This window comes from Harpia harpyja, chromosome Z (assembly GCF_026419915.1).
Source record: "Harpia harpyja isolate bHarHar1 chromosome Z, bHarHar1 primary haplotype, whole genome shotgun sequence".
NCBI classification, from domain to species: Eukaryota; Metazoa; Chordata; class Aves; order Accipitriformes; family Accipitridae; genus Harpia; species Harpia harpyja.
The window spans coordinates 21,621,928-21,648,371 of NC_068969.1; the positions used below are offsets into that span (position 1 = coordinate 21,621,928).

The window sequence follows — 26,444 nt, forward strand, 5'->3', positions numbered from 1 at the left end:
AGTTTGCTTGCCTTTAAACTCTGAAATGCTGGAAATCGCTCAGACTGTTGCCACTGCCAAGCACTCCCCAGCTCCCCACTCCAACAAGAAGCCACAAGCAGGTAGTAAATGGACCAGAACAAAGAGAAAGAAAATAAACATATAATCCCTTCTTTCAAGAAGTTAACTTATTTTTAATATTTTACTAATTTTTTTTACATTTTTTTTTTTTTTTCTCAGAGGAAATTTCAGGGTTGAATTTGTCCTCTTGCCTCTACAAGTGTTCAATGTATTCTTCAAGTATATGAATGTTTAGAAAGGAAAATAGCAATGTAAATTGCCTCAGTGCTTTTAAAACCTTAAAAATAATAATTCAGTGACTACTCTATGAAATGGAACTATCCTCGCTGCTTTAACCTGCAGAGTAGGTTAGCATAACATGAAATCAATTATCATACTAGACACATAAAAACTGTCAGGTTTAATACTTAACTGCAGTATCTCCCTGGAATGTTTGATTTCCAATCACCTGTATGAAGCTCCAGAAACGCAGAGACATGAGACAGATTCTGGGGTAAGAAATGTATTCGACTATCCTGAGTTACAAAAGTGAAATCTGGAATGAATAATACACCCGCGAACACGATTCCCTTTTCAATCAAACATTTCCTAGTCCCCTAAAGTAAAGCACAGCACAAACTACAGAACAAATATTGAATTTCTATTCTGCATTGTCATAATTGTGATACCATTTCATTTCTTTTTCAGCTTGTCTGGAACCAGCTCAGCTTTGGCTGGAATATTATTCTCGGGTTGTTTTGGTTTGGGTTTTTTTTTTTTTTTTTGGGGGGGGGGGCGTTTCTCTGCAGAGTGACAATCAGAAATAGAAAAGAAATGCTTTGACTTTCACAGCTCTTCTACTGTCTACTACTAAACTTTATTATATACTTATTATACGCAATGAAAATTATTATTAGTCTTTCTTCTGGTATGTGCTTTATTATGTGACCTTGTTATGGCTAAGATTGCAATCTTCCAGTTTGCAGTGGTAGCGGTGACCACGGACAGCGAGTCCTTCATTTGAGAGTCCTAAAAATGATGGATTAAACACGCATTAAGGATTGTGAAGTGCTAATATTACGATAATGGGCACTGTTTGAAACAGAGCTGAGACAACTGCCTGGTGTGGTGGGGAAGGAGTACAAACTGTGACTCTGACTCCTTTCTCCTGCTAGGTACTTCTGTAGGGAAGGGGAAGGCTGGGACTCACTTTGCGGAAAGTCATCTTAGAGCCCGTGTCCTTCAGACGGACAACACTGTAACCCCTCAGGCAAGCCTAACAGCCAGGACAGGTTTCTGGGAGCTGCTGCTTTGCACATGCCTGTTTAAAATATCTCAAAAATAAACCCAAAACAACCTGGAGGGTCTGGTTTGAAGCTCTCAGTCACTTGACAGCTTTGGTGTATTGCTTCTAACACCAGAAATGTTACCCGCTCGTGGTCCATAACAGTTTGGTACAAAGAGTGATGTAAGTATGGAGCAGGAGAGATATTTATCTTGGTGTATTTCAATTGATTCCTTCTCTGAAATACAAATTCCATGTTTAGTTTGTCTTAAAAAAAAAAAAAAGGGAAAAAAAAAGGAAAAAGATAAAAGAAACCAGCATTTCTCCTCAAGATCAACTCTCGTTTTCTTTCAGAAATTACATTCTAGACAATAAGTAATCATTATGTGCCAACAGACCTGAGAATCTAATTTTAACTTTCAGGTAACATATTAGGGCTATAACCAAATCTGAGGACTATTATCATAGCAAAATGACTGTAATGCTTCAAGGCTATAATAGTCATCACGTTTTTATCATTCATATTACCATCAGGCCCAGAAACAATGAATTGCTTTAATGTTATTCTACCATAACCTTTAACTATATGCATTATTTCAAACATCTGAGGTAGTCCTTTATATGACACAGTAGAATAATACATTTGCCACTCACTGCACACTAGAGTTTGCTAAGCCCAGATTAGTCCAAAAACTTAAGTCTGTTCTGTATACCACCAAAATACATCTATTCTTTCAATCGTTCTGTGGAATGACCTTTAAGTGATACATAAGTTGAAGGAACACCAATAGAAAACATAAGGTTCATGAAAGTCTAGGAACGCTCTTTCAGTTATATCGCCATTATAAAAGTGTCCTGCTTACCTAGTTTTGGGAGGGCTTTACTTGGCTAGCTCTCACATATTTTATGTGGAATGTACAACATAAATATTCCCTGGGTTCATTATAAAACTGTGCTTGTGATATACCTTTCCAGTGTCCTTCGTGTTCTTTCGTGAAATGTTTATTCCTGTTATATCAAGTAGGTGCTAATGCATAATACTAGCACTATACAGAGACCATCTTGATAAATAATCATGTGTATGCTCCAGTGATTTTGTGCATAAACGCTCCTATATCTAAGTTACTACAGCCCTAGGCCCTGAATGGATCAAATTTGTAAATACAGCACTATATTTCTTACCTCTGTTGAAGTGTATTATGATAGCAGTACCGGCATTTATCTAGACTGTTGATATAAAGGTTTCTAGCCACACAAGCAATGCATATTGCATTATGGAATTTTGTAATAAACTGCTTGAAATATTACCAGAGATAGAGGATCTTGCAAAATATCAAGGGAGCCCCGAGGCAGAAAGACTCCTACTGAGTACAGAGTGTTTTGGATCAGGTCCTTGGAGAATATTACCTCTAAAATAACAAGTCTGAAGAATTTAATTGTGACTTCTTCAATGTCATCACGTCACCCTAAAAACCGGATGCTTTAGTTCAATGAAAGGTCTCAGCAATACAGAGTAACTTTTTGTTAAAGTTTAACTACTTCAAAGAATTTGAAAATCTCATTTCTATGACATGAGGTATGGCTTTCAGTTGTACTAAAGCGCTTAAAATAATTGTGAGCAGGCAAACAGGACACAAAGGTTCTTCAGCTCCATGGGACCGGCTTGTGCTTCTTCTGTGGGAAACTTGCCCAAGAGATCTTTGCTTCCATTATCTGTTTGGAGCATCAACATCCACTACCAATGAAGGCTCCAGCTCAGGTCCCAGGGAGAAGACCCATGATGTTAGGCCTGAATAAAAAAATAGTAGTACTCCAAAGCTATCCGTTGTTCCACATCTCCTCTGCAGCAGCACACAGCTGGTGGTGATATGAAAATGTAATCTTAGCAAATCTAAATTTATTGGAATATTTCTAAATTGCATTAAGGAAAAGGGATTCAGATACAAAGGATTCAGGCATAGGGTAAGGGACAGTTATTCTTGTACTGAACAAGCAAAAAGTTATTGGACTTTTGGTCTAATTTTTCTGTGATTTCTCATGTGACCTTTTACAAGCCACACACGGTCTGCCCAAGGAAACCACAAAATGATTTCCATTGGCTTCAATGGATGAGAGATTAAGGTCCTAATTTCTCTTTGAATCAGTTTTCTCATTAGTAAATTACCAACCTCAGAGCTTAATGTTTCCAATGCTCTTCAGTATCCTTGAACGGAAAGTGATATTGGAATGTTAACTGTCCCTATTGCCAACGGTCAGATAGCATACAAATCTAGATTAATATGAGCCTTTCAGTGGTGATGACAGCGCTGTGAAATCTGTACTGTGTTCCCTCTACCCTAGAAGAACTAGGCGAGAGTCAAAAAGATTAAACATTATAGGTAAAGAGAAAGCTGGTTTCTCAGCAGGTACCTTGTATTTCCTGCAGGTTTTACTATATTTTAGGACAGATTTTCATTTGCTGTCATCCTAGCACTCTACTAAAATACTCATTTCATTCACAGAGTTAATCAGCAAGTTCACTTCACCTGGATTTGAAATTTCTGGAGCTGAATGTTCACCTTGTTTCAGTACTTAAGGGCTTACAGCCTTCAAACAGCGTTATGAACTCCAAGCTCAAAGAGAGGTAAAAGTTGTTCATGCTGGCAGTGGTTATCTTTAAATATAAACATCTGAAAGGAAAAGGTGAAAATTTCAGAGTAACCTTCAGCGGAGAAGAAACGAAAAACTGACAGCAATTTTGCTGATGAGCTAAGTATTTCAAAGAAGGCCAATTCTGAACATCAAAAAGGCCCAGCAGGAAATCATTAAATCTGAGTGATAAAATGGGTTTATTTTAATTTGCTAGCTTGGATGTTCATTAACAATGAATGGATTGTGGAAAATATTCGTCTATAGCTGGCAGCATGACTTAGATAATAACTGTATTAACCTAGTCAGATTTCCCATCAGCAGTTTCTGTTGGATTGTTTTTTATCATATGCTATTTTCATCACCAAAAAGGTAACTTTTTTATATTGTTTAGGTGCCATGGGCTAGACCCGTTGGAGTATTCCAACCTCTGTAACTGTGATTTTTTGATGCAAACATTTAAATGAATGTCCTCAAAACCTCAGCTCAGATGTCACCAAGCCCTGGAGTTACTGGCTGCTGCAGTGGTCGTGCAGATGAGCCTGTGTCAGAGCAGGTATTCCCCAGCTGTGATGCCTCAAGGACCTGCCCTAATAGATCTCATGGTGTGAACTTCATGCAAAACACAGCCCCTTCTGTCTTCCCCACCTAGAACTGCATTGCTGACCTGGGAAGTGGCAGACTGAGGTTCAGCTCTGTGCTTTGCTTGAGGAGGGTTGAACTCCTGCCTCTGAATGTCCTCCCCAGACCAGGCCACCAGTTAACCATCAGGGACGACTTCTCGATACATCTTTTGAAGTTATTCAACTTGCATAAATTCAACTGCTTTCGTCTTCATAAACTCATTGGAGTAGGGGTGGAAAGCAGATTTTTTCCTTTTCCAAGGTGGGTGCTTTAACCTGTAGTCACCATGGCCACACTCACCATGGAGCACTAAATCTTGCTTTGTACCTGTGTTCATGTACCAAAGTAAAGACTAGGTAAATCTAGTTTTGGTATAATCCATTATTTGGAATAAATGCCTATCTCCCTCATCCCCACACTGTGCTCCGAAACAACCGCATTTTACCTTCACCAATTAAAAGCCCGTCCCTGCTCTGTCTCATGTATGCTCATTCATAGCCACCCTTTCAAACTGTCCACATGATTCTAGTATACTCTTCCTAGCCCTCTATGCATATGATTAACCCAGCCTTTGACTCATTAGTTATACAAAATTCCCCAGTGGCAAATTCAATTGTATCCTGGGTGAACAGGTGACTGATGCTATGCATAAATTTCATATCAAATGACTCCATCCCTTTATTGGTGCTAACTAGAATGGTAATTCTTAGACTGTGACAGATGGTACAGATATTTTGGAAGACTTAGATGTTTAAGAGATTTGGCAGTGGATGAACAATAGTTTTAAATATATTAGTGATATCTAATAGAAGATTTAAATTGTGTGGAAGTCAGAACAGGCTTCAAAACTTGCCCAAGGTGCAAAATTAGAGCATGTGAGGTAGACATAGATACACAAGTCTACAAAGATTGAAAGCATGTCTGGTATGCCCATGCTACTGTCATTACTGGGATTAGAGGTACCCACCAGTCTACATGACTGTTTTGTTTTCTCTTGGTCAAAATACACCTTGGGGCACAATCTTGAGCTGGGTGGAGCGCAGCACTGTTCCCAGGAGAAACATGGAGAGGCTTGAGTGGCTCTGCCCCTTTTCCAATGGCATCATGACATGCTATAAATCACAACCCTTCCTTCTTCTCACTATTACTTGGTATTCACCAGTGATGGAATATTATTATTTTCAAAAAACATTCATGTACTGCCTGCCCAGCCTGAATGTCCCAGCTAGAACTGCACAGGTTAAAGCCTCAGATCAATCCTTCCTTTTAACAGCCTGGGGAGCAGGCAAGCAACTTTCTCAAGAAAGATACAGAGGAGAACTCTGACCAGCTAAAAGGATATAAAGGGTACAGACCTAACACTCAGTCTCATTTATTCCATTGCTTGCATTTCTGATTTTATCGATGTTGCGCATTAGGCACTTATTTTAGCCCTAAATTGAACTATGCACACGCACATACCTTGTACAAGAAGTTTCTTCATAAATATCTCTGTCTTGCAAACACATCAACAGTCTTCTGGGTGAGAGGGGGTGGAGGTGTGTATCCAGTAGCATTTCTCGGCAATGAGTCCTTATAGCTTCATCCCTGTGAGAATAGAATGTGCCTTTTCAGTAAATTAAAAAAGAAACCTCCATCTTCGCTGCGGAGTATCACCTGACATGCTTGTTGATTTACTCAACTTATTTTTCGTTCCATAATTCTTACAATCTGTGTTCAAATGATCTCATCCTGCATTTGTTTGATGAAGGTTACCAATCTGGAAAAGCCATCTACTTCCACCTTCATTATTATGACTGATATTTCTGCTGCTCTGTTTACTTGCCTTTAATCTACTCCAAGGCTAACATTTATTTTTGGTCTCATCCATAAGGAATTCAGCAATACCCTCCCCGCTATCCCCCACCTAAGTAGTGGGAACCTTTGCACGGCAGTGAATCCTTTCCCTTACATTATTTTAATATTTTAACTTCTGATCTGGTGGTGCATCAATAGCTGTGGAAATACCGCATGGTGTAGTCAGAACAACTCTAACTGATTCCAGCCACAGCCTGAGTAATTGGTCACAAGAATCATTTCAAATTGGTGCAAAGTGATCATCAGCAATTGCTCAGCTTTATTGTTTGTTACCCTAGCAATGGTGCGGAGTTAGTTCCCAGTCCTAGGGGCCAGAAGGCATCGTGACTTCAGCAGAAACGTTCCTAAGTTATTTTAAAAGCCATCGATTTTCAAAAGTGTGCTGTGTTGAATTAAAGCTTGTCCAAACTATTCAACGTGGTCATATTTCTTCACCATCAGTGGTGTATATGTCATCTGTTGTTTCACCACCTGCTAATCCGTCTGTACCCTAGCTGTAGATTTGATTTATAAAGATGCCTATATCTTACTTGTTTGCTACATGCGACCAGTGTAGTTATTTTTTCCATCATTGTTTGTCTTTTCATGCTCCATCCACCTATTAGTCTAAATGCTGAAAGACAGGAAAATATGAAAAATTTTATTCCCACAACTGTCATTCACATTTTTCTACCTTTTTATCGTGAGTTATTGAAATCACATTGACACAACAGGACATTGTTCAAGTACGTATTTTGATTTACAATTTTTCACCGCCCTCATTCATTGCTATCAAAAATGAATTCTAACCGAGAGTGATATGTATATAAACCTGATGACTTGTATTCATAATCAGCTAAAGTTATAAGGAATCTCCTGCTGTGGTTAGTCAAGTTAATGCAGACATGAGCAAAATTACTTTACTCATAACCCGCAATAGTTTTAATAATGGTATTTCTATTTCTTTCAAAATTCTGGGAAACATTAGCCAGATAAATGATACCTTTTGATTACCAAGCATGTTCCCTTCTTCAAACACCAGCTTTGGACTGTAAGCATGAGCTCAAATGGGGGGGGTTGGGGGGGGTGTGTGTTCTTTTTTGGCTATCTTAGCTTTGGGCCTGGGTATGTCTGTTCTTCAGTTCTACTGCTATGTTCCAATATGCTAGCAATATTTTTCCTTTTACTGGCTCATTTAACCTATGCAATAAAGATGCTTGTCATGTCATAAGGTAAGTATTTTCCCTAGAAATTGCTATAGAAGTTCGTATCAGACCGGACATTTCTATTGATTTTTGAATGAATATTAGCAAGTCTGTTTCTGCCTTCTTTTTAACAATTGACTTTTAGACCTCCACATTTCTTGAAAGAAATATTGCTGTAAATTGTGATGACCCAATGTAATCCTGACCCGCTCTTTTTCTTCTGTTATCGCTCAGTGTTCTACTATTCTAATAGCTTTTCTTATGCTCCTCACAATTAGTTCACAGAAAATTAGAAGAGATAATGGTTAATGAACAACTGCCACTCACTGTCAGTGAAGTGCTACAAATGAAAAGGCACTTTCAGAACTCAGAGAAATGAGATAATATTACAGGGACAATGAGCTGCCTAGAGTTGGGGAAAAAACTGGGAGGAAGCTGAAATTTTCTTTGACCAAGACCCTTTTGAGACCTTGAGAATATTCATCTCTGTGTGGCACTCACTCGGGTCAAACCTTGAAGAACTTTTCTATTCCTCAATCCACGTAGTGAAATGACCCCATATCAATTTAGGCCAGTGATATTGTTAGAAATAATCTCATGGTCTTTCATAGGCTTGTCTCAGACCCTTTAAAAGATACATGAAAAACCAGTTCCTGTTATTAAACCTGTGTAATATTAAAGTACCTATATTTATACCCTCATCAATGAGCGCCTTCACTGATGTTGTGGTCAGCATGCTGAGAAGGCCAGTTTAGTCTTAGTTTCATCAGCACAGAAATCCACAGTGTCTACCACATTAAGATAGTGATTTTCCATGTATGATTGTTGCCTTCATTCCTCCAAGATGAAATGAGCAAAAAAAGTAAATGAAATAAAAAACTTTTCTTTCAATTATTGCATAATTACTGAACAACATACATTTCCTTCAAGAGATTGGCAGTAATATTTTATGACCTTATTTCTGCAATAGTAATTCAACTGGCTTTAAAATACATGATTCATATCTGAGCATCTTTGAGAAGTGCATGGTTGCCTAACTAGGATGTGTGCCAGCTGGGATCCTTATGTTTACTTATATATAGCTTGTGTTCAAACTACACTATTCAGCACTTTGGGCCTTTCTTGTGAGTACGGAGATGCATTTTTTGCTGCTGTTAAGTTGGATGAGGATAGGCGCTGAGGGCCACAGTTTTAAGGCTCAGTAATAAGCACGAGCTACAGGTATTTGCCTATGTAGACATTATCACACGGTGGGTTTTTTTACCTGCACTTTGGAAAAGTCAAAGCTGACAGCTTCTTGATAAATAAGATTAACAGAACAGAAATATCACTTTAGGAAGTAGCATTTCAGGAATACTGGAGAATAATCCCACTTTTGTAGACTGCCTATACCCCTACAGCGCACAGTGAAAATGAAGAATCTTTTATTCTACTTTTCTTTTGGATCTAAAAATAGTCACATCGAATTTAAAGTGGTTACTTTCAGAATAAGATCCCATACAGGATAAAACTTTCTAACAGGACATTTCTATTACTTATTTCCCTAGCCGAGCTTAGTCAGAAACATCCCTGCATGTGGTTTAGAATGCTGTTTGTCTTCATCTAGGAAAAAGATCAATTCTGTTGTGGAAACACAGTGCACAGCATGGGATGACACTAATCGATTTGAGCAGGCCTTGGTAAAACTATCTGTTACTCTGCAATCCAGCAGCATCAAAACTAATTAATACTTTACTCAGCTTTAATGAATGTATTAGTGGTTAATATTTGTGTGTAAGCTACTCATAACTCAATAATCCTATCACATTTGCATTATTAATAGGACAGGTATGTGCCTTTGATTTGATTGATCATAGAACCTATTAACCTAGATTTGTAATATATCTCCAGTTACCTCCAAGGCAGAGCAGTAATCACTATGGGCACAATAGCAGGTAACAGATTCAGTGGTATAAAGGCCTTTTCAGATTCCAGGTGACTGTGATTGAAGAATTACAATGAGACATGCATCTTAAACCACATGTGAGCTGATCTAGAAGGTGATAAATGTGTAAAACCAAGGACTAAGTGCCCTGGATTATGAGATTCCCAAACTCTTTCAGTTCAAACCCCCTCTATAAAGGAAGCAGTAAAACTGGGGAAAAAAAAAAAAAAAAAAGCCTAAGCATGGACTAATCCACTCCATACAAGAGAGAATTTCCCTCACTCTCTTTACCCCACTCCACACATAAAAACCTACTGTGTAGTGCAAGCTTATTTATTTAAATGAATCTGTGGGTTGTTTCAGGTGGGATATGAGTAAATAAACCAAGTACTTCTCCAACGCATGTTAGAGAAGAACAATATTTTGCAATTTCCCTCCTACAGGCTTTGTGTTCTACAAAGAGAAATAAAAAAGTACTTCATCCTTTTCAGCAGCCTTGAAAGCTTTTGCTTATTCATACCTCCTTACAATAGAGGACAGATAATCATTCTGAAAGGGGAAAGCAACATTCAAACACTGTGGAGAGAATATGCAGTTAGATGAATTCCATGTGAACAATAATAAAAAAAAGATATGAGGAAAAAGCAGTTCATTCCTTTGGAGACCCATCTTTTTAATGCACTATTTCCACAGGATCTTCTAATTGCTTCTTGCGGGATTGAAGTGTTTTCTCTTGCAACTTCAGTTTAGAAATATGTTACATTTGTTGGTACGTCGTTCTTCTGCTTTTTTATTTTTTAGGTTTGAAGAATTGTTTTCCTATCCTTTTTTTCCCTGAGATATTTTCCCCATATCTCACATTTTCTTGTTCACATTGTTACTATCAATGAAATTTAAGCTTATATGATGCTGTGAAGCTGAATCCCCTTTTATTGCCATACTTTCTTATACGGTGGGACAGCAGTGAAAGCTGCCGGTTAATCAGTTCTGAAGTCCTACATGCGGGCAGGAAGATGTGCTATTAATTATCCAGTGAGGTGTACCTGCATGATTAACGTGAATTCATTTTCCAGTCTGCACTCTATTGCTTCTCTAGTTGCAGTATCTTTGTTAGAACTATGTCTAAATGGAATTAAAGGGGGAAGAAGACGTGCTGTGTAAAAACTCAAGCAAAGGACACAGACGTTGGGCTAAAAAAGGAGACAAGATGAAGCAGCAATGCCGCTATTCCTGGTTGTACTGCCCAGATGTTTCTCATCTTTTCCGGCACAGCTTTTTATTGTCAGCTGCCACAAGATAAGTTGCAAAGTTAAGGCCTAATAAGTAATTAAGGCAGTCTGTCATGAAACTGAGAAAGATGGGGAAAAGAATATGCTTTCACCTCTTTTCATAGAGCTTTGATTTAACTGGTTAAAAATGTTCCTCTATTTTGCATAGGGCTGAGCAAATCACTCATCATAAATAATGTATTAACCTAATATCACTTTTACTCTGTGAAATGTTCCTGAGTAGATTTAGAAGTATTTCTTTCGAAAAGGTATTGGTGCTTGAAAGCAAATTACCAGATATTTTATCTGCACATGATAGTTACATGCAAACAGGTAATACTGTAAACTGAGAAAGTCTGATATTACCTCTCCATATCCTATTTGAGAAACATTTAAGAAATAACTTCAAAGAAAATATTTATAGCTAAAATAAGTGTGTTAGGAAGATTTTGTGCAACTGAAGCTCACTCATCAAGTGCTTGAGGAAAGTCATTGTGAAGGACTCGGGCTCAAATAAAAATTAATTATTTCTTAATATGCCAGTAAAATTATTGCTGTCACTTGATCTGTTTTAATTAACAGTCATAGCTTTCTGGGATAGACAATATCGTCTCAGGTATACAAAGGCCATATATTTATATCCAGATATCGAACTGCTCTAAGACAAATTGCCTGTGTTTAACTAAAATGTGTCTCAGGATTACATCAAATCTTTTATTTCCCTTGATGCAATTCTGTTATTTCCCTTGAAGGTCTCTGTGCAGAAGGTTCAAACAGCAGGAAAAACAACTACTGAGGTAATGCAGGAAGATACAAAATGAAAAGGGTGTCCAGATCTCTGCTGGAAAAGAAATTGCATTTCTGGTAAGCAGCAGAGATCAAATAAGGCAGAAAGAGCCTGACTGCCCATCAGTCTATTAAGGGCAACGAGAGTCAATGGAAGATCAATATGTTTTGGGTAAGGCCTTGAAAGAGACCTCTAAATGTGCATAATTAGCCATTCTTGAAAGTGTCAAAATAGTTCACAGTAAAACACTCTTGCGTATGTGAAAACCTGCGAGAATACAGCTACTGCTTATACTCACATGAAATCCAGGCTGACCGCCATGTGTGAGAGCAACTATAAAAGCCAGAAGATTGACAACGACTAAACCCTAGAATATATTATATCAGTCATTCATACTTTGGGCTTGTGAGGGCATGAGTTAAAACTTTCAGGTGAATGCTTGAAAACCAGCATTTTGTGTTCTATGCAAACGTTTTGTATTCTACCCAAAGGTCTGGCCTTTGGGATCATGAATGTTTTTCGGGGTGAACAGCAGCAGCAGAGATTCATTCCACTTGTAACCATGCATAGGAAATGCACATTAATCCTCTACTGCACCTGAACAATGGAAGCTGAGAGACCTTACAATTCATTTCAGTTTTAGGATAACACTATATTGTAAATAGGGGCTAATATTACACTGTAAATAAGGACTAGCTGCCATCCAGGAGGATTGCATAGTCTGTAAGGATTCAAGAAAAGCAATTTTTTACTATTGTTTCCTTTCTAAAGCAATATCACAAGAGCTTTTTCTGCCAGGTCCTTTGTGAAAGGTTGGGGTGCACAAATCTGGGATATGGCGAGTTTGGACCCTTGCTTCGGTACATTGTAACTGAGGTTCTGCTTTTAGTATTTGGAGGGTCTTACCAACAGGAGCTCTATGTTTTGCAGTTAATGAAGTTCAGAAGATGAAACCCTGTTGCTTTAAGACGTGTTACTAAAACTCCCTTCATGCCAAGCAAAAACCAGATTTAAAAAAAAATCTGGCGGCCTATTTATTATCCTCTTGGCGGCAATTCGTAACTCTCAGGAACTCTAAATGAAGCTGTATGGACGGATTGTTTACAGATGTTTGTATCTGGCTGCAGACACTCCAAACACACCAATACAAAAAGCAGCTATTGTTCATTCATTGAAAATAGGCTTTTACTTTGCAGTTAATAATCCACAAACAGATTTATTCTCTGAACAGTTATCAATCCTCAAAACAGCAATATTTTTTCAACCAGGCTAGGATTCCTGTTTTAATGACTGAAGGAGCTAAACTACACGATTAGGTTTCCTTCTTTTTACCCTCTTGTGACATTAGACTGGCATTTGAGAATTATCATTAGAAGTCTCTGGTGGTTTTAGAGCAAAAACCCAGAACATGCAACAAACTGAAAGATATAAAATATATCTTTGCCCCCCTCAGGGTGGGATCGTGCATATATTCTGCTATAATGTATATAACGTATATAACATTGTACATATGTTTTTACTGTCTGGTACAGGATGCTCAAACTCTCGGCCTATTTATCAAAGATCAATTTTTGTGATATCATTGATCCGCTGAACACTGGAACTGTCATCCTTGCCCAGGAGTAGCTGCAGTAGCAGCTGAAATACAATCCTTTCTTCTGCATTTCTCTGTGGATTAAGCCCTCGGTATACACATAATAGACACTCTCCTTGTCCAGATTATATGCCACTGGTATCAGACAAAAAAAAAAAAAGAACAATAATAAGGTAATATGTTTAAAAAACGTTGAAGAATTACACACGAATCATTCTCTGCTCTGTGCCCAGAAAGATACCAGAATAAGTAGTCAGACAATCTATTTAAGCTCTCAGAAGATGAAAGATTATAAGAAAAGAACCAGCATGGATGTTTTGAGAACAAATCGTATCAAGCTTACCTAATGCCTTTTGGTGATAAGGTGGATAGGGAAGAAGGATAGGGAAGATGTCTGCAGGAGAGGACCTGTGGTGGGAGACAGTAGCAGTGTCATTAACAAAGAAAAGCAGACAGCAAATCAGGATAAGTAAACAGGAATAGCACAATTTAAATGTGAAGTAATTCTTCAAGGCTACACATCAGTAAGACTACAGCTGGAGAACTCTGGCCTGTCTTGGACCCAATATTTCTAAAAAGATATGGAATGACTAAAGGGAATTCTGCGGAGAACATGCTGCAGTCAGAACTGCAGAAAACATGGAGCATGAGGAAAGCCTGAAATAACTGAGCTTGGTTAGTCTGGAGAAGGACGATAAGGGAGGTGAAATGCCTTCACACAAGTGAAAGGTTGTTCTAACCTACATGGTATTAGCTCTAGCTCTGTCCTCTGTGAGGAGGAAGGCTGTAAAGTGTACTCCTTGCCATCAGGGAGGGAATAGGATCATTTCCATGATGAAATTGCAAGGGAAATTTAGGTTAAACACTAGGAGAAAAAACCGTCCAGCCTAAAGTCTAGATAGGTAGTGGAATAAATAATGTAGATGTCTGTGGAATTTCCATCAGTGGAAGGACAGGTTAAGCAGACACCTGTCAAACACAATTTAAGTCTGGTTTATGCTATCTTGAGATAAAAATGACGGAGTGGGTGACTTCGTAAAAACCCTTCTTCCCTTATCCCTGCTTTATATGACTCAATTTTTATTTTTGTCCTGAAATCCAGCTTAAGGTTAGACTTAATTAAAATATTTGAAGCCAAATAATATATCTGTGATTGTTGTGTTTCTTTACAAACCATTTCAATTTGCAAAATTGATGGCTTTTGAGTAGACCACAGTACAGCAACAGGTTTCAAACACATTGGGGAAGAGCCTCCCTGGCTTTTCTTTTACTCCTTCATCTGATCACCCCCAGCATGAAATCAGCACTGATGTCTTTGCAATCATACTTCAGTTTCCCAGCATTTGCAACAATTCCTCCATGATGGCTACAGCCTCTTCAGGAATCCTCTTGTAAAATGTATTTCCTCATTTTCTTTGTTCCAAATACTGTATCTTTTTCAAACACTCTTTTCATGGTGATTGTAGTGGAACTACTACTGTTTTTCAAATGTCTTTCTGCACTCAGGCCCTGTTCTAGCTAATGTACCGTATGCCCATGAGTTAAATTAAGTCAAAATACATCAACCCCAAAAGTTTTCCCAGGTTTGCATTGAGTTCTTTTGAAATTCTGCACAGTTTGCCAACATACTGCTTACAAAACATATACTAAAAATGGTGACCATTGGAAATATGTTGGTAGGCCTTGATGCATGGGAGCTGAGTGAAATTCCATGAGATAGAGGAGATCAAACAATTTTCCAGTTGTTCCAATTCCAATTTCCTTTCCAACTTTAAAAGCCATGGAAATTTGCTTGTGGAGTGATAAAATCTCTTCTTCCTCCTATTTGCAGCTTGTTCCCTGCATCAGTACCCAGCTTCCCTGCAGAACCTACAAGCTGGGGCCATCTTCCACCCTTAGCTCTTGATACCAAGAGCAATCCAAAAAATAATTTTCAGGGGTTTTTTTGCAATGTTCCATTATTAATTTTTTTTTTTTTAAATACATCAAACTTTAGGGAGAAATTCAAGAGACATCATGTTGATTTTTAGTTGTAAGAATCAAGGTCCCAGAAAAAAATCAACTTCAGTTAAAGACATTTATCTTAATTTTCTGATTCCAGTTCTTATTTTTTGAGAGCAATGAAAGCTCAGGTATGATCTTGCACTGTTGATTCCGTGTACTTATCTAGAAATGTAAACATCCATAGAGTCAGAGCCAAAGGTTTCTTTAAATTAGATGCTCAGTAGCCAATAGATATTTGTTATTATTGTTCATGAAGTCCCATTCTCATGAGATAAATACACAGAGGCAACTTTTATATTTCACTTTGTTGAATTCATTTTATGAGATCTTCAGGCTTAGTGGTGCTTCGTTGCTTTTTGTGGATTTTTTTTTTATAAGATTGTGTTTTCATTCAATTGTCCTTCTGTAGATTTACAGTAAAAACAACTAAGGACACTTTGTACCCAACACTTTCATAAAAAGTGATTGAAAGTTCAGCTGAATATGCTCAGTGCATTTTTTTTGCTTGTCATCCTTCACAGATTTACTTCTTTCCATTCCATCTAAAAATATTGTTTTGTTTAAGAAGAAAAAAACCTATCCTTGTGACAATTTGCATAATATGTTAAAGCTGATATGCATCTAGACATCTGGATGGCATTTTAATATCTCATTCTCATTCGAACAACTAGAAACCACACAGATGGTAGAGACAATTTTAAGAGCATTGTTGCAAACAAATAAGGCAGCCAGGAAATCAAACAGGCTCTAAGATAGGCTTTAGAGCCTCTACTGCTTTCTGTGTGAGAATATGCATATGGCATGTTTTGACTGCAAGAGAGAGCAGCCTTCTTCAGTTGCAGATAAACTAAGAGGTAAATGCAGAATTTTTAATTGAGATTGAGGATAATTTTATGAGAAACTCCTTACCCTGCCTAGCATAGCTGGCACCACGGATTATACTCAGCGCTTGTGAGACTAAGTTATTTGAGGCTCGAGATGCTGCGGGGCAGACTATATGTTTTATTTTATCTTATTTTCAATTAGCAATAGAAATATGAAAAATCCTGATTGCTTCAGGAAGAAGACATGTAAATTCTGTTTTCATACTTTACATAATAATGTACCTTCTAGTAGTTATTTGCTCCCGTTGTTAAAAATTCATCCATATGAAGTTGTAGAGGACTCAGTAATCCCCTGCAGTCCTCTTTAGTCTGCTCCTTGTTTGTACCTCTTTATAGGTATGTAATCTTTCTGAACTAGAGCAACTACTGCAAGCGCTGATGTTTTGGATGTCTGCTCAATACGCTTATGTAAGAGCTATACAACAGCCTTTTCTGTAGGTGGAGCTGACGTCTCAGCAGTTGCTGCAAATTGGTGTATCTCTCTGGACTTCATTAAAATTACTCACACCTATCTTTATCAAATAACATCATAAACTATTTTCCCCTTCACTATAGCTGCTCTTGCTCCTCTTAGCAGTTATGGCTAGAGAACCCACACAATTAATTTCACTGACCTTATAGAAGTTTTCAGGAATTCAGCTGTACTCAGTGATAATACAAGACTCCTGGACGTCCTCCTTCATCTCCTGTAACACAAGTAAAAAGTTACCATTTAAATTCTACCCCTTCACTATGTAATTTCAAGTAAATGAAAATATTACAAAAGCTATTGGATTTTACATTACAAACTAAGTATCGAAGCCTCTACTCATAACCCAAGGAACAGTTCAGGTAGTGAACACCAACACAAGCTATTTGGAAAACTAGTTAAAAATTTGTGCCCGATACAGTCTAGTTAACTGAAGACCATGGGACTCTCTCAAATTCAAGAGAATGAGATTAGAAGCTCATGGAAAGCTGGTGGGTAACCACCTCAGAAAGCAGTTTATGAAGGGAACTTGTGAAAACAATAGTTCCTAAAATATTTCTGCTTTTCCTCTCATCTCAAAACCATGGATTTACCATTGGTAAATGCTAAGAAGGGAGTAGAAGACAACTCACAGAAATGAAAGGCAAAGCTAATGGAAGTTCAACACAAAAAAAGGCCTTAAGTCATGTCTCAAACCTAGGAATAAAAACAATACCACAGCATAAAATAACCCGACAGAAGCCTTTCAGAGCGAACACTGAATAAACCAACTTTCCTTCACAACGCCGACCTGCTCCCAGGCTGATGACCATTCCCCTTAACCTGCAGGTGATGCCCACTACTGGGTAATATTCTTCTTTCCCGTAGGTGTTTCTCTCAGTCTCCATCTCCCACACTTTTCCTTTCTTTACGAACCCCTCCGCACTAGAGTTTGGTGGCCCCAACCAAGCTGTGAGCCAGGTAGCCGCAGTGAACTGAAGACCATCACTGAGACTGGGTTCAGGAGCTCTCGGCAGGTGAACTGGAGGCAGCAGGAGCTGGAATCTGGGCCAGGAAGTCTTCTGCAGTCTAGTGCAGCTATGAAAACTTTATGTGTCATATTTTAAGTTTGTCTCAAAAAGAAAACCAAACCCCAAATCAATAAAACTTTAATCCTAAGCATGCTTACTTTGACAAATTTAGTTAGTGTCTGGCAGAAAAGAGAGGATAAAAATAGTCATTTAATTTTTAGTCTGCAAATTGTAAGATTGCAAACAGCATTTGCTCTCAAAGATGATTCTTTACTTTGTTCACACAGCTGGATTTTTGTGATGTCTGGTACATGCTTAAAGAAAATCATGACCTAATTGTTCATACTTCAAGCCTGTTGATGATGGAGCTATTGTGGCAACTAGAATGGATGTGAAAAACATTAATAACAAATGGTGCAAGCGCCTCCCTCTGATCACAGAGTGCTGGAAAGCAGGAAAATGATTAAATTACAATAGGAATAGTCAGAGAGCAAGAGATAGACCCTTTAAAAGCACAAATTTATTCTTTGTTCTTAGACAGATGGAGCTGATGCATTCTCTCACCAGGCTTAGCAGGTTGGTTGTTGAGGAGACAGCTCCAGCAACAGGAGTGCCTGGCTGAGAGGTCATGAGCAGTGCCGTGAAGCTTCAGGGCATGCCTCCACCTTCCCTTCTCTGTGAATTGCACTTTCCACCCCTCCTGGTTTTACAGCAGCGTGCATTAGTGAAACAGGTCAGAGAATCCAAAGTTATTTTTGAAGTCCATCATTTTTCCAAATATCAATCTTCCTGCCTGTCAAAAAAACCAACAAACAGGCATTTTTATAGGAATGCAAGAGCTTTTGGTGAAAGGTTTTCATAAAATATGTATGAATTCATTGTATATATGCAGTAAAAAAAGAACAGATATATCACAGAAGATCATATTTTTGTGTCACCTTTGGCAAGAAAATATAGATCAATCGTTTCTAAACTCTTGTTTTGCTGGTACAGAAACAGTACAAAAAGCACTGAGGTAACTGATGGTGACACCACAGGAAGACTTATTACCTAATGAGTTTTCTCTGTTTGGATCTGTAACTTAGACAATTCCATACTGAAAGAAATTCATTTTGTTGCCTACTATTCTTTATCAACTTATGAAGAACAGAAAAGGCATTCCGAGTCACTCATTTAAACCATAGAAACGTTAAAGCATTTCAGCTGAAAAGTTATAAGAACTTTTATGTAAAAATATGATGTCTTGTTCCTTAAACCTGTTTCCAAAATGAATGCATTTTTTAAAAAATTGAAATTTCTCCAAAAGAATGTAGCTGATCATTCAGGCTGCATGATTAAATTTGAGGATTTGAAAGCAACTGAAAATAGGGTATTAAATCAGGTAGTATTGATCTGCATTATGAGTATAATCCCCACTGTTTGAATAGGTAGAGAAGAGGAATCACAATGCCCGAAGATGACTTAAATCTGTTATTAATTTGTTCAGCCCTAGTTAGGTAACAGAAGATCAGTTGGTAAATTGAGGGATTATGATAGCCAGTCTTTTAAAGATTTTTTTTAAATATTATGAGGAACCTGGATTCCTTAATTCCTGTAAAGAAGCCATCATTGCAAGTATGTAGTGTTAGGTGGAGATATTAAAATTTCTATCAGTGTTATGATGGTGATTTCAAAAGCTACATTATTAAAAAAGAGGCATAATTAAAAGGGAAGGGGCTCCTTTCAAGTTGTTCCAGGCTTTAGTTATTTACCTTAATCAATTACAAAAAGAGGTGGGATTGTCTCCTCCATTTGCATGCTCTTTTGGAATTGCTCCAATACTCTGTGTCATTTCAGACTTAGGACAGCTGCTCACTCTAGTCAAGCTAATAAAATTTCACAATAAATACACCACTCTGTGTGCAGAACTAGACGGAAGCAAAGAAGTATCAAAATGCTTCATTTATCTCACTACCTTGCAGCAAAGCTAGAAATACTAGGGTGTATGGTACCATGGAAAGTCTTTGAGTGTAACAAAGTGCCAAGGGAAAAAAAATGGAAATGAAAGGGAAGAGATGCTCTTTTCCTGATGGGATTTAATTGTGCTGTTGACTCGCTCTCTACAGGATCCCTTCTCCCAGCCTTCCTGAAGCAAATGACATACAAAACGGTCTATGGTGCTACACTACAGCTGTACGTGTCAGTCTAGCAATCAGCCGTGGAGTCCTAATGATGGGGTTATTTAAGCTCTGAATCAGGTTTATCTGGGAAATAGCTTACTTCTAGTATTGTGCTTGTGGCATTTGTGGAAAAGTCGTCTTTACGATCCTGCCTCCCACCAGCTGGTCTTCTGACGGTCTTCAGACGTGTGTATGTATGTCTGCCATGGAGCAGCCACCTGCAATACATTCACAGATCAATTTACTGTCAAGCAGTTTGGAGTGATTCTGTGCTCAGTTTAAGATGGAGTTGCCCTAAGCAGCTGAATTTCAACGACTGTTTCCTAGAATTGTACTTACAGTAAATTAAGCCATTTCAAAGGTTTTTCATTTAGACACTGGCAAGTGTTTCTGTACTTAATGTTGTTTTGATTGGGATCTACTGTATAGGACTTCTGTGTAGCTCTTAGTCCTCTCTGCAAGCAGAGGGGGAAGCAGAGGTTTCTATAGCATATCCTAGTTCTGTAAAAAGCTAATTGCAGACATTGCAACTGAGCCAGGGTGATTTCCAAGTCACCCCTTCAATTCAGGATCAGCTTTCAGGCAGCCAGACTCATCCCACCTGTGCTTCAGTGGGAGCCCTTCCTCTGATAGCACTGAATCTGTTTGTATGTCTCTCAAGATTGGGTTTTTTTTCAAAGCCAAAGATAACAACACTTCCCTACTGATGTGCTTTCCATGTATTATTAGATTTCATTGCTGGTATATCCTTCCTTTTTACAGAAAGTTGACCAACCCTCACACCTTAAGGGGCAGAAAAGATAGATGCAGGCAAAGCCCTTGACACCCACCGAAAGGGAATCTCATTTTGCTAATGCTCAATAATTCCTTTTTCTTCTGTTTTGTAGGCCATGTGGCAAGAGACCTGTTGCTTCCTTCTCCTCTAACACCTTGTCTTATTAAAACTCCCTCCACTCTTGATGACCATGTAAAAAAGGTAGCATCCTAAAATGGTGTCAAACTAAGTAAACTCATCCTGGAAGAACAGGGAACATTCCTCAGCAATTTGTATGAGAACTGTCTCATCTGTGTGGATGGAACTCCATCTGAATAGAGCGGGGAAAAGCTTTGTTTGTATGCGTGCATTATGTATGTATGTACAGTCCTTGTAATATAACTGGTACTTGTTAATTTTCTTAGCTGTTTTTTGTTCAGCAAGGTCTGTTTTGCCCTCCTTCTTTCTGAGATGGATATCTTAATCATATTTATAGCATTTATAAAAATCATTCATACCTTCTTATATTTTATGAGATCTGCAGCATCTAGTAAATTTCTAGAAAGAAACCTCTTTTTTTCCCCAACCTAACAGGAGATAGGACTGCATTAGATTATATGAAATTTAAATGTATTAGCTGTTAGCCAAAGTGAATTTTCATATAAATTAATATTGTTATTGTATTTTAACAAAGCAATAGCATTTATGGAATTATTTAGACATCAATTACTTGGAGGTGTCTTGGAACAATTATAGACTTCATGCATCGTCTGCTTCTTCGCTTCAAAATTTGTTGCATTCTTCAGAAATACCACATATCAGTGAGCCATAAAACACATTTTAAATGCCTTCTAGCCCATCACAGACACTGTTGTTAGAAAAAGACCCCTGAGCCGATGACATCCTAATATGTGACTATGTAATTAAAATTTTGACATATGCAAAGACTTGTAAAATAGATAAAAGAGTATGTATTGTAAATAGAAGTTTAAAGGCTCTGAGCAGATGGTTCGTTTGTGAAAGAGGTACGGGGAGCGCCAAGAAATGACAAACAGATGGCTTAGGTGTGAAGGACAGGCAGGGAAATTTGGAAGAGTTGAGGATGTAATGGACAACTCTCTGGATTTTTGCACACACTAAGTGAATCATGAGGCTTGAATCGAAGGTTAAACATTTTACATTTATATAAATGTGTCCATAGAAAATGTCCAGCAATAAAGCCTGATAACAATCAAGAGAAGTCATGCTTCATAGGCTTTAGGGACACAAAGTCTGTTCAAACTGCAGATACCACTTGAGTGATAACACAGGCACTTCTATCCCAAGTTGTATGTGTGGGCTGAGTTGTCTTAATTCAAACATAAATATTCAGAGTTGTAGCAAAACCATATTGCCAATATTTACAGGTGCCTGAAAAATAGTTTTAGTAAGATACTAAATGAACTAATGTTTGCCAACTGCTGCTCCTTGCCTGTCTACTAACTGCTGGGTTAGCAGTATGCCAAGTGAATTCAGTTCAAATTTAAGTGATTATACACCAAAATCATGACCAAAAATGAATCTCATTTGGGCAGAAAGATCAGATCAAATATTACTTTTTTTTTTTTTTTAAGCAATGGCAAGTCTTAAGTCATGACCAGATTAAAATTATGACACTGCTAAATCTATCCTTCAGTCAAATTTTCTGTTACGTTTTGACTCTCTCATATTTGCCAGGCAAGCTTGAAAAATACATCACCAGCTACAAAGTAGAAGAATTTTTGCACACAAATGGGCCAAAGATCACTTTTAGTAATCAAAATCAAATTTCCTAAGATCTGTGAAAGTGCAGGGACTTTGAGAGTGCTCTTTGATGAGATTCTGTGTGAAAACTTATCAATGTAGTAAAGGGGGGATATTTATGAACCCTTTTGCAGAAGTCAGTTAGTTTTGTCAGCAAATATTCATTCTGAAAATGGTAACTGAAACCAGGAAAACCTTAGGCATAACAAAATAAATGTCCTCATTTTATAGGAACGGCTAGTACCCAACTGAGAAAATAGAAACTTGTAAGCATCACCAAATGATCCTCTATGTAGCTTTGGGAAAACTTGACTGAACAGATTTTTCAAAGCTATGGAGAAAGATTTCAGGGATTCCTCCAGAGAAAAAAATAACAGCAAGACAGAGACCTCAAATCCTTGTGGAAATTGTGTACTGCCCACCTTGCCCAGACTGAAAATCTCACCACAGCAAGTCAGCCTAGCAGATTATATTGATGTGCCTTATTATTTACTGATGGTCAAGTATTCAGAAGTGATTAAAGCTACTGTAAGGCACTATATGTATTTAAAAAATCTAGCTTTTATAGGGCTGAGAGGAAAAAAAAATTTAAGTCTATCCAGTACAGACTACTAAAAGGCCACTACACTTCTGCTGGTAGTTACAGAGACATAAATGTCTTCCAAAATAGCTTAATTTTGTAAATTATGTAATCAATATTTATTCTTTTCTCTTACTACAAAAGGCTATTTACATTTGAAACAGTACTTATGTTTATGAAAAGTGAATTCCTGCAAAGCAATTGTTACACGGAAACCCTTTTATAGGTTTACCTAAAGTTTACCTTGCAATTTTTTAACTTGCAAAAAACCCAACACAATCATTACTTTTGCATTGCGTAGTTTCTTGTGTAATAGTAATACAAATGGAATTAGTAGCTGTGTGCAGTGTAGATACTATGGTAGCAGGGGGAACACTGGAGTACTAATAAAAAACTGGTCTTTGCTAGCTACAGCTGCATTATATAAAGACTTGGCATTGTTTATGACAACTGTTTGAAAGACTAGAAGAATACGGTTCCTCCAAGAATCAAACCAGAGTCTTACTACAGTGACCTGTAGTAAATATTGCTGAAAACAACAACTACCTATGCTTGTCTTTGAAGAGTTCCCATAAACTGGTTAAAGCTAATTCTAGTTTTTCTGCCTTACAAAGCCCCAGGAATCATTCCAAGTCTGACCTGTGGAGCAATCTGCTTTGCAAGGTACATGTACCTTTTAGATATTATCTATTTTTTTGAACTTCATCTGCATTTATTTTGCTCGCTGGATAATCTCTTTAATCCCTGACAAACTTCTTTCCCTCAGCAACCTTGTTCTTCTGTATATGTCTCTCTGCCTAGTTAATTTTGTCTCTGCACTTCTCAGGCATGCCAAACAGTAGCTAGCATCCTCCCAGCTGTCACTCCTCCTTTCAGTGACAATCCCTTCTCCTGCCAGCTTCTCCCTGATTTTCCTACTCAAAACATCTCTATTGCTCTGCTCTCCATTCCTATGGTACTACAATTTGCTATCATGCAGCATAATTCTCATCATCGATCCATACTTTTTTCCTAGGATGTTGATAAATTTATCTTCTTTTTGCCTGGAGAGGAGCTGCGTATTTGAGCTATATGTTATTCTCAGAAAGATGAACTTATTTGACCTCCTCTTTTTTTTTTTGGCTAAGAGAGAGACTGTTACTTGTGATTTTTTTTTATCTCACTCCTGTATTCTAGGCTATCCTGGTTCTTCTTGATTTCTTTTATCTGCTAGGTATCACACCACACCAGCTGTCCAAAGGAGATGAATTTTAGTAGGGCTGTTTGTACTATGACAGCTAAGGTTGTGTCAGAAAAGTATTACAAATGACATCCTTCAAAAGTTTCTAGTAGCCATAAACATTTGCTGTAAAAATCCATGTAGGTTTTTGCTAAGGATATTATTTTTATGTTTATAAATCTAGATGTGATTTATAGAAATAATTACAAATAATGTGCAAATAAAACTTATGGATATATTCTAAATGCCTAATAGAAACAATAGAAGCCTGTAATAAATATGTATATAACTGTAGATTACTATTATTTCAGTGGAGGAATTACTCTTACATAAAAGTGTTATTTGAATAACAAACAGCATACCTATTTTGGGATATGTATTTTTCAATAAATTTAAAGCATAAAAATTATATTGAGATATAATTTGTCCTCAGAATTGAAACAAAAGCTCACCTCTGCCTAATGTCTATATATGTTTCCGAACTTCCAAAAATACCTTAAAATGAATCCACATAGCAATGCCTGCTTTGTGAATGAAGCACAGAGAAGGTAGAGGCGTTCCTCAAGACAAATAGAAGATTGCTGATGACACATCATAAGACTGAGAATTAAAGAAAAGCATTAAAGCAAACCGAGACAGAGGACAATACAGTAATTAAAAAGTAATTGAAACAAAGTGATAGATCCTCTTTCTCCCTTCCAGTCAGTACATTTGTGAGGATATCAATGCTTCAACCATTTGTTTAGCTTGTTTTCTAGGACTATAATGACTAAATATTGATGTTTCTAATATAGAAGGGAATTAAGAGTTGTAGAGCTCCCTTTTCTCCCCATGTGGGCTGTTCGCAGGGTGCACAGCAGGAGAGCAGCCTCTGCACACCTGAGCACGGGGAGAATTGCTGGGAGTCGGAGGTGGCTCTGCCACGCTGGCACACTGGGGCAAGTCCCTGCCGGGTCCGGCGCGGGTGGGTTGTGAGAGCAAGGCAGATCCAAGAATGAAAGAAAAAAGGAACTTTCTTATAGGTGTCTGACAGTCATAATCTTTTCTTTCTGCTTCTAACAGGGCTGTGGCAAAATCATAGTAAATTTTGTTTTGTTTTGTTCTGTTCTCCTCTGTGAGGATAAAAATCTTAAGCTCATTCCAGTGAGGAAGGCTGTGCCCTCATTTACACTGATGTCAATGATTTCTTCGGATGACTTCAGATTTATAGTGCCCTGAGCGAAAGAAGAATTTGACCTGTAATTTTTTAAAGAATAGTTACGGGTTTTTGCACAGTCTTCTTTCTGAAGGCTCACTTTACTCAGCCATCAATATTCACACTTTAAAGGCTTATTTCCATCAAGTTCCATCAATGACCTTTAGAAATTGGTCCCTTCAAATAATAAAAAAGACCTCTATTACAACAACATCTGCCTCCATCTAGCACTTTATTTGCCTTAGAGAAGGGATGGAATGATGATTAAGTTAATGGATAGGTCATTTTCATTTTTCACATTTACCATGTAAGTGGCTCCATGAATCACCATTTATCTGGAGCTCAATCATGGAAAGCAGTGGCAAAACATCCATTGGCTTCCACAGGTTCTTTTCCTACACACTTCAGAGAGGGGAAGTGGAGTACTGGTATTAATCAACCTTTACAACCCATACAATAATATATTTGTGATTTCTTAGAGCTAGAAAATAAACACTACTGTCCTCAGGCTCCTGTTTCTCTAAAATCTCCATTGGCTACCTCAGCTTTTTCTACTGGCACTCCATTAGGCAGTATCACAGCCTTACGTGGCCACTTGCAAGCAGTAAGCTGACAATTTTGCTCCCTTAGCTGGGATAAACTAGAGTGAAATGACAGCAGAAGAGAATAATTTCTCTACCAACTTATTTTTTTTACTAGTCCGATGCAAATATATAACCGAAGCGATATGGCCAGTGATGGAGTGAGGCATTACAGTGTCCCAGTCCGTGTACATGTCACACTGCAAAGCATTGCACAATCCTGCTTGAAGGGACAGAAAATCGTCCTCTGTGTGCGGACTGCTGATTGCTGACCATGGCAGTGAACCCCCTAAGCGGAGAGAATGTGTATAATGTAAGAGAGGATATGTATAAGACATAGAAAAAGCTGAAAACAGAACACTTTGGGATTTGGGGAGGAACTCAGCTTCAGCTGGGAGAGAAAGCCATGAAGTTAGAGGGTGAGCCCCAGCTAGTCACCACTGCAGCAGCTTACCTCTTCCTGGGTCTTCCAAAAAGACAGCCTGCAATCCAACCGCCTCGTTTATCAGTCCAATTTCATCCGTATCTTTGCAGAGTTGCCTCAAAGTGTTCAATTCTCTGACCTTACTCAGCTTTGCTGGTCTGTTCTTGGACTTTCCCAACATAATGCTGTGAAA

The 26,444-nt window shown here is 38.0% G+C and overlaps 1 long non-coding RNA gene across 3 annotated transcripts; it reads right to left on the bottom strand.

Moving 5' to 3' along the window:
- Positions 1-1,636: 1,636 nt before the first annotated feature.
- LOC128137845 (uncharacterized) lies at positions 1,637-26,444 on the bottom strand. Of its 3 annotated transcripts, XR_008233876.1 has the most exons (8): positions 26,282-26,444; positions 19,817-19,934; positions 18,122-18,346; positions 16,693-16,764; positions 6,964-7,046; positions 6,038-6,163; positions 4,620-4,729; positions 1,637-3,993 (listed from the first exon to the last, which is right to left on the bottom strand). It is a non-coding gene; the product is annotated as an uncharacterized LOC128137845 (long non-coding RNA). The 3 variants fall into 3 exon arrangements; XR_008233875.1 differs by lacking the exon at positions 6,964-7,046; XR_008233877.1 differs by lacking the exons at positions 4,620-4,729; positions 6,964-7,046.